The 11,821-nt window shown below is 38.6% G+C and overlaps 2 long non-coding RNA genes across 2 annotated transcripts; one reads left to right on the top strand and one right to left on the bottom strand.

Moving 5' to 3' along the window:
- Positions 1-9: 9 nt before the first annotated feature.
- LOC135344749 (uncharacterized) lies at positions 10-1,033 on the top strand. Its single transcript, XR_010397518.1, has 3 exons — positions 10-120; positions 172-214; positions 744-1,033. It is a non-coding gene; the product is annotated as an uncharacterized LOC135344749 (long non-coding RNA).
- A 1,212-nt stretch (positions 1,034-2,245) lies between these two features.
- On the bottom strand, positions 2,246-6,796 carry LOC135344746 (uncharacterized). Its single transcript, XR_010397516.1, has 2 exons — positions 6,684-6,796; positions 2,246-2,904 (listed from the first exon to the last, which is right to left on the bottom strand). It is a non-coding gene; the product is annotated as an uncharacterized LOC135344746 (long non-coding RNA).
- Positions 6,797-11,821: the final 5,025 nt, after the last annotated feature.

The following is an 11,821-nucleotide window of genomic DNA, read 5'->3' as shown; positions in this document are numbered from 1 at the left end:
TCTTTTCGGATTTGTGGCACAACATGTGCCAGACTTGTATGGCTTTAAACTTATTGCAACGTGTATAGCACTACTGATCTATGGTTTTAAACTATGTCTACTAAGCTGAAAAATAAAGTTGTGAGTTAAAAGTTATAATAGAATGCTAATGACTTTCTTTAACATCACTAGATTGTGCTTTTGGCATGGGTACTACTGCTAAATCTAGATCACTGTAAGTTAATATAGGCTAACTTATAGCCATTAGCCATGTAATACTATAGCTATTAACGTCTTTAAACTACATGAAAAGAACTAGCCTCGAATCCACGCCGATTAACGGCATGGATTCGAGGCTAGAAAAGAACATGCATTTAATAGGAGCATCTAGCAATGTTGATCTTTACCCATTAATACAATAATTTGACTTTGACTCTCAATGATCTTTACCTATGACATAATTATTATTCTAGTAAAGCCATGTCCTCAACCAGCATGCATGCAGAAATGATCCACGGAAATTGACATTCGATAACATTTTAATGTCCCACAGGACTATAATCATAACAATAATAAATTGTCTACTCTGCATGACAGTACAAAAACCATTCTAGTGATGAGAGGGTGACTGTGTTCACACGTATTATTATTTTCAGCATCTCGTGCTCATTACTACAACGCTAACTAGCTACACTATACACACCTACAATAGCAACAGAGTTACTCTTTGTTCGTTTTTTAAATCGATGTTCTCTTGTTTACAGCTGAAACATGGCAGGGACATAGAATCATACCTGAACATTTTGATTAAAGCGAGGAGGAATGTTGTTGTTTTTGGAACTATATATACTACGCTTTATCTTAATGGAACTGTATCTGTACCTATACTAATTAAATTTAATAGAACTGTGCCTGTACTATTTATGGTGTGCTATAGACATAACTGTATAGGTGACCATGTTTAGGTATATGTTTAGTGTCTTATTCTATATAATGGTTCTGTTCTGTCACATGTTTTTTAGTCTGGTGCATTTTTCTTTTGATGCAACTTAAAGTTCTTGAACTAGCTTATGCTACGGCATTGTATAGTTGCTCTGCAACATTGTGTGCATGTGCTTGCTTGACAAACCATATTTACAACTTGTAAATTGAGACACCCGGTGTAGAAAGAAAGCTGCCACATATACTGCTTTTTCTATATTATAGCTTCAGTTCGTTCTAGAGTGTGCATGATCCTGGCTACATGCAGGTATTGACATTCATAAGTATTTGTACCATGATGTGCTCTGACACTAAGGAATATCTCTCAGGATACTCCAGGGGTACAAATCCCATGCACCCTGCTAGATCTAGGGCGTACATTTTGCTATTGCCAGCATTAAATTTTATTGTTATAACAATTTTTTGGCTGTTATAGATCTTTAATTCATGTTAACAGCCGAGGGTTTGCTCTCTCTAATTGTATTACGCGAAATGTTCGGAAAAGTATGGGCTAACCTCAAATGCCCGATTAATAAGCTTCGAGTGAAGAACAACAACAATGAGCTCACATGCAAGTAACTGTTTTGAAAGGTCTTGGCCGGCCGGCAGTATGTTGGTATACGTGTACTGATGTGTTGTCGATATGATAATTATTATTACATTTGTTGTACCTATATCTATGATTGTGACAGTTTTCCTTTGGTTCGATTATTCTCACGATATATCATGCCTTCTTTCTGGATTATTTTGGATCAGCCCCCTGGGATCTGACTCCTATATATAGTTGTCCATTCATTACTCTTTTAGTTATTGCCATATATAATAGTTTACAGTTTGCCTTACTGTGAATTTGCTATATTATTTTATTGAAGTAAGAATGATATTAATTTGTCAATCAATCTTTGAACTTGAAACAAATAGTCCAGCTATTTAGCTATAATTATACTCTTTCGCATGGTTGGTTCAAGACGAACCCAACAGTGTATACCTTAAAAACTATACATATAAAAAATTATGTAAAACACCATTTTTGAATGAATCATTCTATAGGAACAGTATACACATGCAGGTTGATGGTCAAATCAAAATAATAGGGGCCGGATCGAGTATCTCGCATAAAGAAAGACATAACGAGAAGTATATAGTGCTGGACCCAAATGGCAAACCAACTAGTTGGAACCTATATAGCAACCCACAATCTTGTTTTGTTCTTTCTTCATTTTTTCAAAATGTTTTTTGTACTTGTATAATTAGAACACAATTAATTCTGTAGTGACTAGCTAGCTCAATGTTCAGTTAAGAATCATCAGACACGGGACAGTAATTAGCACAACTCAAGCTACCGGATGTACTTCCGGATAACACATGATTATATTCATACGTAATTATATAGTTCATAGTTCATAGTTCATCAACACATTCCAGTTGTTTTTGATCAAGAAAATAGTATGGAGCAATTATGCTTTTCTTTATAGTACTCCTTAAATTCAATCATATTCCCAGTTGGAGGGTTTTCTAGATTCAAGTGTTTGTACTCTTTAGGGTCTTGAATAAACTCGACAAAGCCACTGGACCATTTGCGGCAATTGTTACAGCAAAGATGCCAACCACCAAAAGAATTCCCAAACTTAATCAAGGCCAGTACTAGTAGTGTCAATGCCCAAGTGTTGGTAGTTTTAAAAGTATGGTCATCTGTTGGATTCCACAAGTCACTAGATCTAGAAGTCACCTTTACTTCCCATTTAGCCTTGTTATTCACGGAAAGATCAAAGTTGAGAATATTTTCGTTGTTCATTTCTCCCATTTTTCGGATGCAAATACCCTTGTGGTGATTTTTTCCTGTGTAGATGTAGCCTTCAAGTTTCCCGGAGTAGTCTTTCCAAATATCCCACAATGCCATATCAAGAAGTATCGTTTTTCCATTTGGTGCGCTTGATGAGATTCCTGCATGCATGGAGGGATCAATGTGCAGTATACGTGGACAGACACATGCAACCATGGTATGCAGTGTATAGGTGCCTGCACTACATTTATCTATTACGTTATAATCATAATTACATGTAGTCACTGAACACGATTAGAGACAATCAATTAAGGTATAACTGAATAGATATAATTACAAAAATTTAGCCATTTATATGGAAATTGATAAAGAACACACAAACATGCATGCTATGTATCGACAGTTACTCAGAATAGCTGTTGTCTAAGCGGTGTAGTAACAACAATTAAGCTGACAACACAGCAGCATTTCTCTGAATGTAAGTATATTGGCAATAATATATTCATAGTTTACAACTACATGTAACTATAGTGAGTGGGCAGATCAAAGCAATCCAGTGCTCAGTATATGGCATGTTGCATCACTACCATGGCAACCATATATTGCTATTATATGCACTTGCACTGTGTGTAAATGCAGTAGATGTCCATTTGGGACTTATGCCCCACCATCCCAGAGGAGGTCGGACATCACTTGAACTTTCCCTAATTATGACCTTTTAATGACATTCCAGGCCAAATTGCTTTTCGTTTTTGCCACCATCCCACCCAATAACTCATTTGGTCCCTTTTATAGGTTACTACTTTTTATGCCTCGAGGCGTAGCCGCACGAGGGATACAAGCTGAGTGTGTGTGTGTCTGTGTGTGTGTCTGTTCCAGCTGTAACTGCTCAACGGTTGCAATGCGACGAAAGCTAACAGCTTCTATAGGCTTCTAGCCACGTTCTCTTGGATTTTGATTCGTGGATTAGCAAACTAAAGCTTCTTTCTCGAGTTATGGCTAGTTTGACTCACATTGAAGGCTGTTGCAGTCTCTTCAGAATCTTTCATAGCATCATCTGTCGGCAAAAACTTTCTATTCAACATATGAGTTAGCCTTGCACTAAAGCGCTAGCTTTTTGTTAGCTACAATACTCAGAAAATATCTGTTAAAACAGCTAGCTAGCAGTAGCCATTAATTGTGAAAATTGATCTCTTTGGACACACCCTTTAATTATTCCTGTGGATGTAATGCGCATGCGCGCTCATTCCCCATGTGTGAGAAATAATATCCAAGACCTCCTGGCAGAATCATCTTTGTCTTGAAGGCCTGGTAAGCCACAAAACACTACCATATAACAATATAGATAACAATATGCATGTGCACAGGTCTTTTCTTCTTAGATATTATATACACTGAACTACACAGATCCTGGAAGAATCAATTTTCTTCTTTCTTGAGGTCCTGGTAAGCCACATAATACAACAATAGATGCATGTAAATAAGTCTTTTCTTCTCAGTGACTTTATATAGATAAGCTAACTTTAATATAAAATTCATTATAGAAACTAATATAACACTCTAATACTTTTCAGCGAAAGCAAAAACATGGCGAGAGGCATTAGCACAGCGCCAGCTTGAACACTAGTAAAACTAGAAGTGGTAAGAAAACCTAAAAATTTACTATGGAATTCAGCAAACTATAATGAATACACTAAATTCCTTCAAAACACATGTCTTTTATTACGATTTATATGACCAGTCAGACGAGTTTAACGTCATTGGGCAACAAGCTATAGTTATTGCAGGCGCCCTCGTGCAACATGCCATATATTGCACTCTGGCTGGGCATTAACTAATTATTTGGTCACTTAGACAACAAGCTATTCTACACAGTTGAATGCTCCTTCCCATCATGTGCTCCTGGTATCAACCCTTTTAGTAGATAGTGATCTCTGGCATAATGACCTTTGCTACTATACCGGGCCAATAAATAGACTGAATAGCGTAGACTGAAAACCACGCCCATTTATTTTCGGAAAGCGAACTGGCCAGGTGACTATCAACAACTCTTCTTTGTACTAAATTTTGCGGAAGTGGTCCAGTGAAAAGGGTGTGGTTTCCTGTGTCACGGTAGTTACATTCCAAACATTCCTTTGGGACGAGTCATTGATAGTCACCTAGCTGGCCAGTCCTCTTTCGAATTCCCAAAAGAAAGGAACGTGGTTTCCAGTCTATAAACTGCATGTTTATATTAGCCATGTAATAATTATAGCTATATGTATATATAGTAAGTCGCCGAACTCCGTCAGACATCAAAGTGCGTCAGGTAAAAGGGTGTGTAACGCATGAACAAACAAGGAGACTGATTCAAACTAATTACACACACTAACAGATGGCCATGGGCCTATTATCCAGCGAAAACTTGGATAGGCCAAGTCGCTTCCAGTCTGTACAGACATGTTTCTATGAATCAGATTAACTAACACAACAGTATCTATTATTGCGCACTTTGCATTGTAGATTTGTCACACCTGTTTATAGCAGGAAGTCATGCAGAATTTAGGTTAAGTTTTCTCAGTATAATTATACGCACACATTCTTATGTTGACACTAGGAACAGCATTTCTTCCCCATGCATGCATGCTAAACGATTCTAACAGCATCAATCTCGTATCACCAAAGTGAATGCATAATAGTTATATACATAAATACGTTGTTCGTATAATTAAAGCACAGCCACCATATACCAGGAAATTTACACTAATATAGCTTCTTGATGAACTGCCTCCAGACCCTGCATGCATGTGGAGGATCAACGTGCATGCAGCTGTGTACAGACTGACACTATGGTGAGCCTTTTAATTCAAAATGCATGGCGATACAAAATACCATGTGCTGGTGTCCCAAAGACACAGCCCAGAGGAGGTTGGTCACGAAGCCTTTATTAAGAAATACTTGAACCTTGAACCTATTTACCAAGCTCTTTTCTAGCTAGCAGGCCACCTTTTCATTCTGGGAACAAGATACATATAGATATGGATTCCCGATCGCCTTCACTTCGATACTTCCACGAGGCCTCACTTCCGACTTAGTGGTGACCTTTACCTAGGAAGTGAATTGCCCTAATGGGCTTCAATAGAGATGCAATAACTCTGAAAACCGCTGTAGCTCTTTACTTTCTAAAGGTCAGAGGTTAGTTTTGTAATGTGTGGTTCTTATGATCTAGAGCTTCGATGTATCTAGATAAGATTAGCTAGTTTTTACTATTCAACACATGCATGGGTAAAATCAATAATGACATCATACATCACATGAGCTATCTATTACATAAGCTTACTGTAAACTGTCTAATAATACTACAAGTTTGACATGACAGAACAACGACCTTTGTGTGAGGTCACCCCTAGACTGCACGCTTTCTCTTGTAGGGGCGCAGTAGCTAAAAGTTAACTAATTTGCAGCAGCAGTAACATGAAAAGGCTAATTTATCACAAGAATCAGGGTGCGACAAGCAGTCACACTTGCAAATTACTGCCAAAACATAAGCTCAGTGATTAATTCAGTGACCTTTTGACCCAGTCCAACTCCTCTGGGCACATGTACAGCCATGCAGTGTAGTGCATGCATGCATGCACTACACTATTACGTTATAATCAAATAGTAGTCACTGAGCACAATTAGACATGCACGATAATCAAGTTATAACAGGGATAAAAAGAATATGCTGAATGAGAAAGAATATATATAATTATGTGCTTCAATGCTTTTCAGCAGATTAAAAGGAGAAATTATGATCGACTATTATAGATTGTATGGTCAGCTTATATTGGCCCTTGTAGTGATCTCAGGCCTATTTATAACGGCCCTTGACCACAATCTACTATACCACGCCAATCAATCTATGCTATTACATACATGTAGCGCATGCAACAGTTATACAACATAAGAAGAAACATACCCATTATAGAAGTAGTCCAATTAATTGAGCTCCAATGAGAGATAAACACTGATAAGGATAAAAAATAATTACTATTATATAGGCAATATTTCATACGCATTATAACATGCCTTATATACAATTAATGTGCATGGTCAGCTATATAATTATGTGCATTACTTCATAGCTAGAATATACACACACTTATAGTACTGGTGAATAGTTAGTATAATGGTGAATGGTCTCCACAAAGCACACAGCCTTATGAATCAGATTAAATAACACAACAGCAATCTATTGCGCACTTTGCATTGTGAATTTGTTCCACCTGTTATAACAGGAAGTCATGCAGAATTTAGGTCACGTTTTCTCAGCACATGCACCTGTCACCCATTCTTATAATACCGGGAACAGCATTTCTTCCACATGCTAAAGGACTAACAGCATATATCAATCGTAACAACAAAGTGGATGCATATATAATTATACATGTATGTAAGCATAATTATGGTATTCATAATTATGCCCCGAGGTGTAGCCGCACGAGGGATATGGTAAAGCTGTGTGTCTGTGTTTTCCAGCTATAACTGCTCAACGGTTGCAATGCGAAGAAAACTAACAGCTTCTAATAATGTCATTTTTTTCGCTTAGGGGAAACTGAGCAGTTTGAGAAGGAAGCTTCCCCCTATATGTTTTTTTTATCCATGCTTGAACTGAATATTGACCTTCAGAATTTTTGTCATGAAAACGTCGTTATGCAAAACTTAATGTAATGATCTTTACCAAAATGAATATCATTCCTATTATGCTATTTAAAATTATTCCGAGCATAATTCATCAGGGGCTTCACCCTCAATTGTGCTTGTGCCTGCATATTTCATAAATTACTCTGTCTCATGCTATATCTATCACGAGAATAATAGGCAGGCTTTGGAAACACAGGTGATATAAATGTTTATGGACAGGTGAGAACAATTGAATAACCCATACTAGGCCCTGATCAATTGTGCGGGAATAATTTTAGAATAAGTGGGAATTAATAGTAGGCATCAATGTCGATTTTTGGCCGTATTTTAATTGCATAACGACGTCCTCACAGCAAGACAATGGCTGAAGGAGAATATTACCAAGTCAGCAAAATAACACTGAGAGTCACTAGTTTTGTGTCAGTTTGTGTTGTGTTTACGTCTTAAATTATTATGTCGGATATTTGATGAGAATAATCGGATATTTACGGTACATGTTTCAAGAATACAATATAATGGGGAGAAAAAAGAATGGCCTATCTCATGACGGCTATACCAGTGCAGTGTGATAAAAGTCACTTTAACACGAGACATTTTGACTCTTCAGGCTTATAAATTGGTATCTTATAATATAGTAGACACTTGCTACTCTGCATGGTAACCCTTGCAATTGGGACAGTGCAGTTTGGTTGCAATAGCGAGGTGGCTGCTTTTCAGAAAATAGCCACAGTTAAAAAATGACCCTACCCTGAATCTAATGCTCCTTATTTAAAGTGCAATCCAATTTATCTGCCAAATCACACCCAAAACGTCATATCCGGCCGTAATAAACATGTAAAATTACCTATACGAAGGAGCTAGCGAGTGGCCGAGCGAGTTTTGTGCAGTAAAGATCAAGCTAGCAATCAGTGCCAAACGAAACAACCGGTATGTCGAGGTGACTGATTTTTCAGAGAGCCGGACCTACTGTAACATTTTGCATATGCATTAATTTTATTGCATTCCATGCGTCTTACTTATCACAAGACGAAGTGCGCACTACAGCATTGAGATGTATCAAGAGTATATCGAACGTAGGCGTACTGTGCATCAGATGTATGCAGAGAGCAACGTGACTTCCTGTATCTGTCATGGGCTTGGAATTTGCACACTCACCAATCCAAGTGTAATCTACTTTTTCGATACTCTCTCTCTCACTTTTGGATTGTATCCTTGAAAGAAACGCTAATTAGTGGGCTAAGTCAATTCCGCCCACTCTTGCAGCTACTACTCTGCCCTAGCTATTTCGCTAGTGCAAGCCTACTTAGGCAACAGATTTTGCTACGCACAACTCTGAAAAGACTGCAATGGCCTCAAAGTATTAAGAACGAAGCTGTATTTTGCAAACCCACAAAATTGAAAACATAATTACTAGAAGCCAATAAAAGCTCTTACTTTCACTTCATTGACCCTGGAGCAGCTGTATAGCAATTCTACACAAACACACTAACCGTATACCTTACTTGCGCATACACAACCTTAGTGCTTGTTACTCTCTTTAATTATGAAGAACAGACATGCATGCATGTAGACACAATAATTATAAGAATTCGTCTTATCAATCAATACACAACCTGGCTGCTAAATGCAACCATGCATATAATCTCTTCCCACGAAAATTATTGAGGCTACTATAACAATAAATAGTATTGTGGTATAATTTGGTAACCACAGCCATAAATTCACTTCCGGAGTATTATGTATATAAAATTGGGGCCGCAAACAATTAACAAAAATTGGGATTTGCACATCATAACAAAGAGTGACAAGATAAGGCCTAGCCAGAATACTGAGAGTTCACAGACTGCAAAGGTTGGTTAGGTATATGTACATGATTGTGAGCTATGTGTTTATGAGAGGTGAATAGTGCCAAAAGAAAACGAATTTGCTGTGTTATGCACCTATCAATGTCAAGCCCCACCCCTGATATACGGGCAGTATAGGGGATTGGGTGGGGATTATACATTTTCAATTAATGAATGCCCAATGGGTGGGGGTTCCTCATGTGTATAATCCCCTATCAATCCCTTGTATATATGGTGGGGGTACACTGGGGATTAACAGGGGATTTAGATTTTTTTGTCAGCTAATCTAACACATGGCAACTTTATGATGCGCATGCGCAAACATTGGCCCCGCCCTCAAAATTGCTGGGAAAAATGTTGATGCAAAAGCCCCTGTGTTGGGGGGAAAGTGAGTGCTAAAAGCAGTATAACCCCCTACTAATGCCCCTATACTGCCCGTATGTCAGGGGTGGGGCTTGACATTGATAGGTGCATTAGGAGGCGGCGGTGTTTACTTGGTGGTGGCGGCTTAACCTCGAGGGTGGCGGCAGGTGTCAGTTGTTGGCGGCGGCTTAACCTCCAGGGTGGCGGCGAGTGTCAGTTGGTGACGGCAATGTGGTTGGTGGCGGCGGCTTAGCCTCGAAAATGTAAAGGCCAGCCGTGAATATAGATGAGGTTAGAACCACTTGACCTTAGCTAATAGAGAAACAGAGGGTTGCTCCTGTGCTAGCTAGCCTCGAGACCATGAGCAGCCTGATATCAGGTCAGCGCTAGAGCAACTGTCTGGACTGGTCTTGACCACTCCACAATCCCTCCCAGACACTAAAAACAAGCTTGAGAAGTAGTCTGCCAAGATAACTTTAATTAGTTAAAGGTCAAGTGGTCCAACATTATCTTATTCACATCCACATTAATATATTCGAGGCTAAGCCGCCTCCACCAAGTAAAACCCGACGTAACCTCGAGGTTAAGCCGCCGCCACCGTAGATAGAGTCTCTACACTCCATGCCGCCACCATAGATAGAAGAAGGAAACAGCCTCCGCCACATTCGAGGTTAAGCTGCCGCCACCTATTAAATACCCGCCGCCACCTTCGAAATTAAGCCGCCGCCAGCAAGTAAACACCCGCCGACACCTTCGAGGTTAAGCCGCCGCCACCAAACAAACACCCCCCTCCTAAAAACATCCTCCTTTTGGCACTACTCACCCCTCATATGTGTTAGGCTGATTCTGTACAATGCATTTGTACTTAAAGTTGCATTTAATGGGTCCATTTATCATTCAGTGATAAATATACTTGCTGTGTGCTGGTGCAAGTATTAACTTTTAGCTCATAAAAGTGCATAATTATAATTACTACACTGCGCACTACGTTGCAATCATCATTAAGTGAGGACGACTAAAATTAGGCCACGTCCATAATGCTCAAAATTGGTAGAATAATTATTAGCAATGAGACAACTTTGGTTGGAAATTTATACGTGCCTGGTATTTCCAGCTTGTGAGTCATTATTTTCACCACAATCTGTATTTTGCACTAGAAACCAATGGAAGCCCTTAAGTAATCCTTGAGCAGCTGGCTGGAGTCTTTCTGTAAAGACTATAATTATGCATTCAACTGTCGGTTATTAAAAATGTTCTTGCTAGGTACATTACATTTTTGCCGCGGGAGCATGTATTTTCTTAACCTGTTCACCTTATAGCTTATAAAAGGCAAATAAAACCTTTATATACCGTAGGCACTAAAATTATAGGAAAATGATTTTAAATTAATGATTCAATGCTAAGTTAATTTTTCAGTGTTTTGGAATTTGTGTAAGCAATATGGATTCCACTGTAAGTGTTTTGATTACTTTACAATAAAGTTTAGTACTGTAGAACCTTGATTATCCGGACACCTTGGTTCCAGAAGCAGGCCGGATAAGTGAATATGTCGGATAATCGAATAGATAAACCACGCCTTGATCCACCCACTTTATTAATAAACAGCAGTGCCACATGGTTATATCTGCGCATGCGTAGAAGATAAGCAGGCATGTCTCCATGGTAACAGCTGTAACGCGCATGCGCATTTAAGGGACACGCCCATTTTCTAATCTGATAAAAATAAAACTGCCAAGCCGGATAATCGAGGTTCCGGATAATGGAGGGCCGGATAATCGAGGTTGTACTGTAGATGGGTATGCACATCGATAGGCCTTGCTGAATTGGTGGTGACCTACGTATTTATATTCTTTAGTTATTCTCCTCAATGTATAGATTGATTCTGCATGAAGTAATTCACATTGAGTTTAGGAGTCTAATGAAGAGTCAGAGTCACAGCATATAAAACAGAATTTCAGGAATTAATGAAGTACACAAAAAACTAAGCATGTATGATTAGTTACATCGTCAATATGTTATGTTCACTAATTGTATTACATAGCAGCCAGCTGTACAGGCAAGTCTTCTACAATATTCGATCTGTTGATAAAACAAAACTTTTGGCAGTTTTTTGCTTTCAAACTTCTCGTTTTTCTCGTTAAAGCCGAGCATTATTCTCAATGCTCAGGAGTATATATTTAAATAATAATTATGCTAGCATAATCCG

Source organism: Halichondria panicea, chromosome 1 (assembly GCF_963675165.1).
Source record: "Halichondria panicea chromosome 1, odHalPani1.1, whole genome shotgun sequence".
Classification (NCBI taxonomy): domain Eukaryota; kingdom Metazoa; phylum Porifera; class Demospongiae; order Suberitida; family Halichondriidae; genus Halichondria; species Halichondria panicea.
This window is presented reverse-complemented; position numbering and strand designations above follow the sequence as displayed.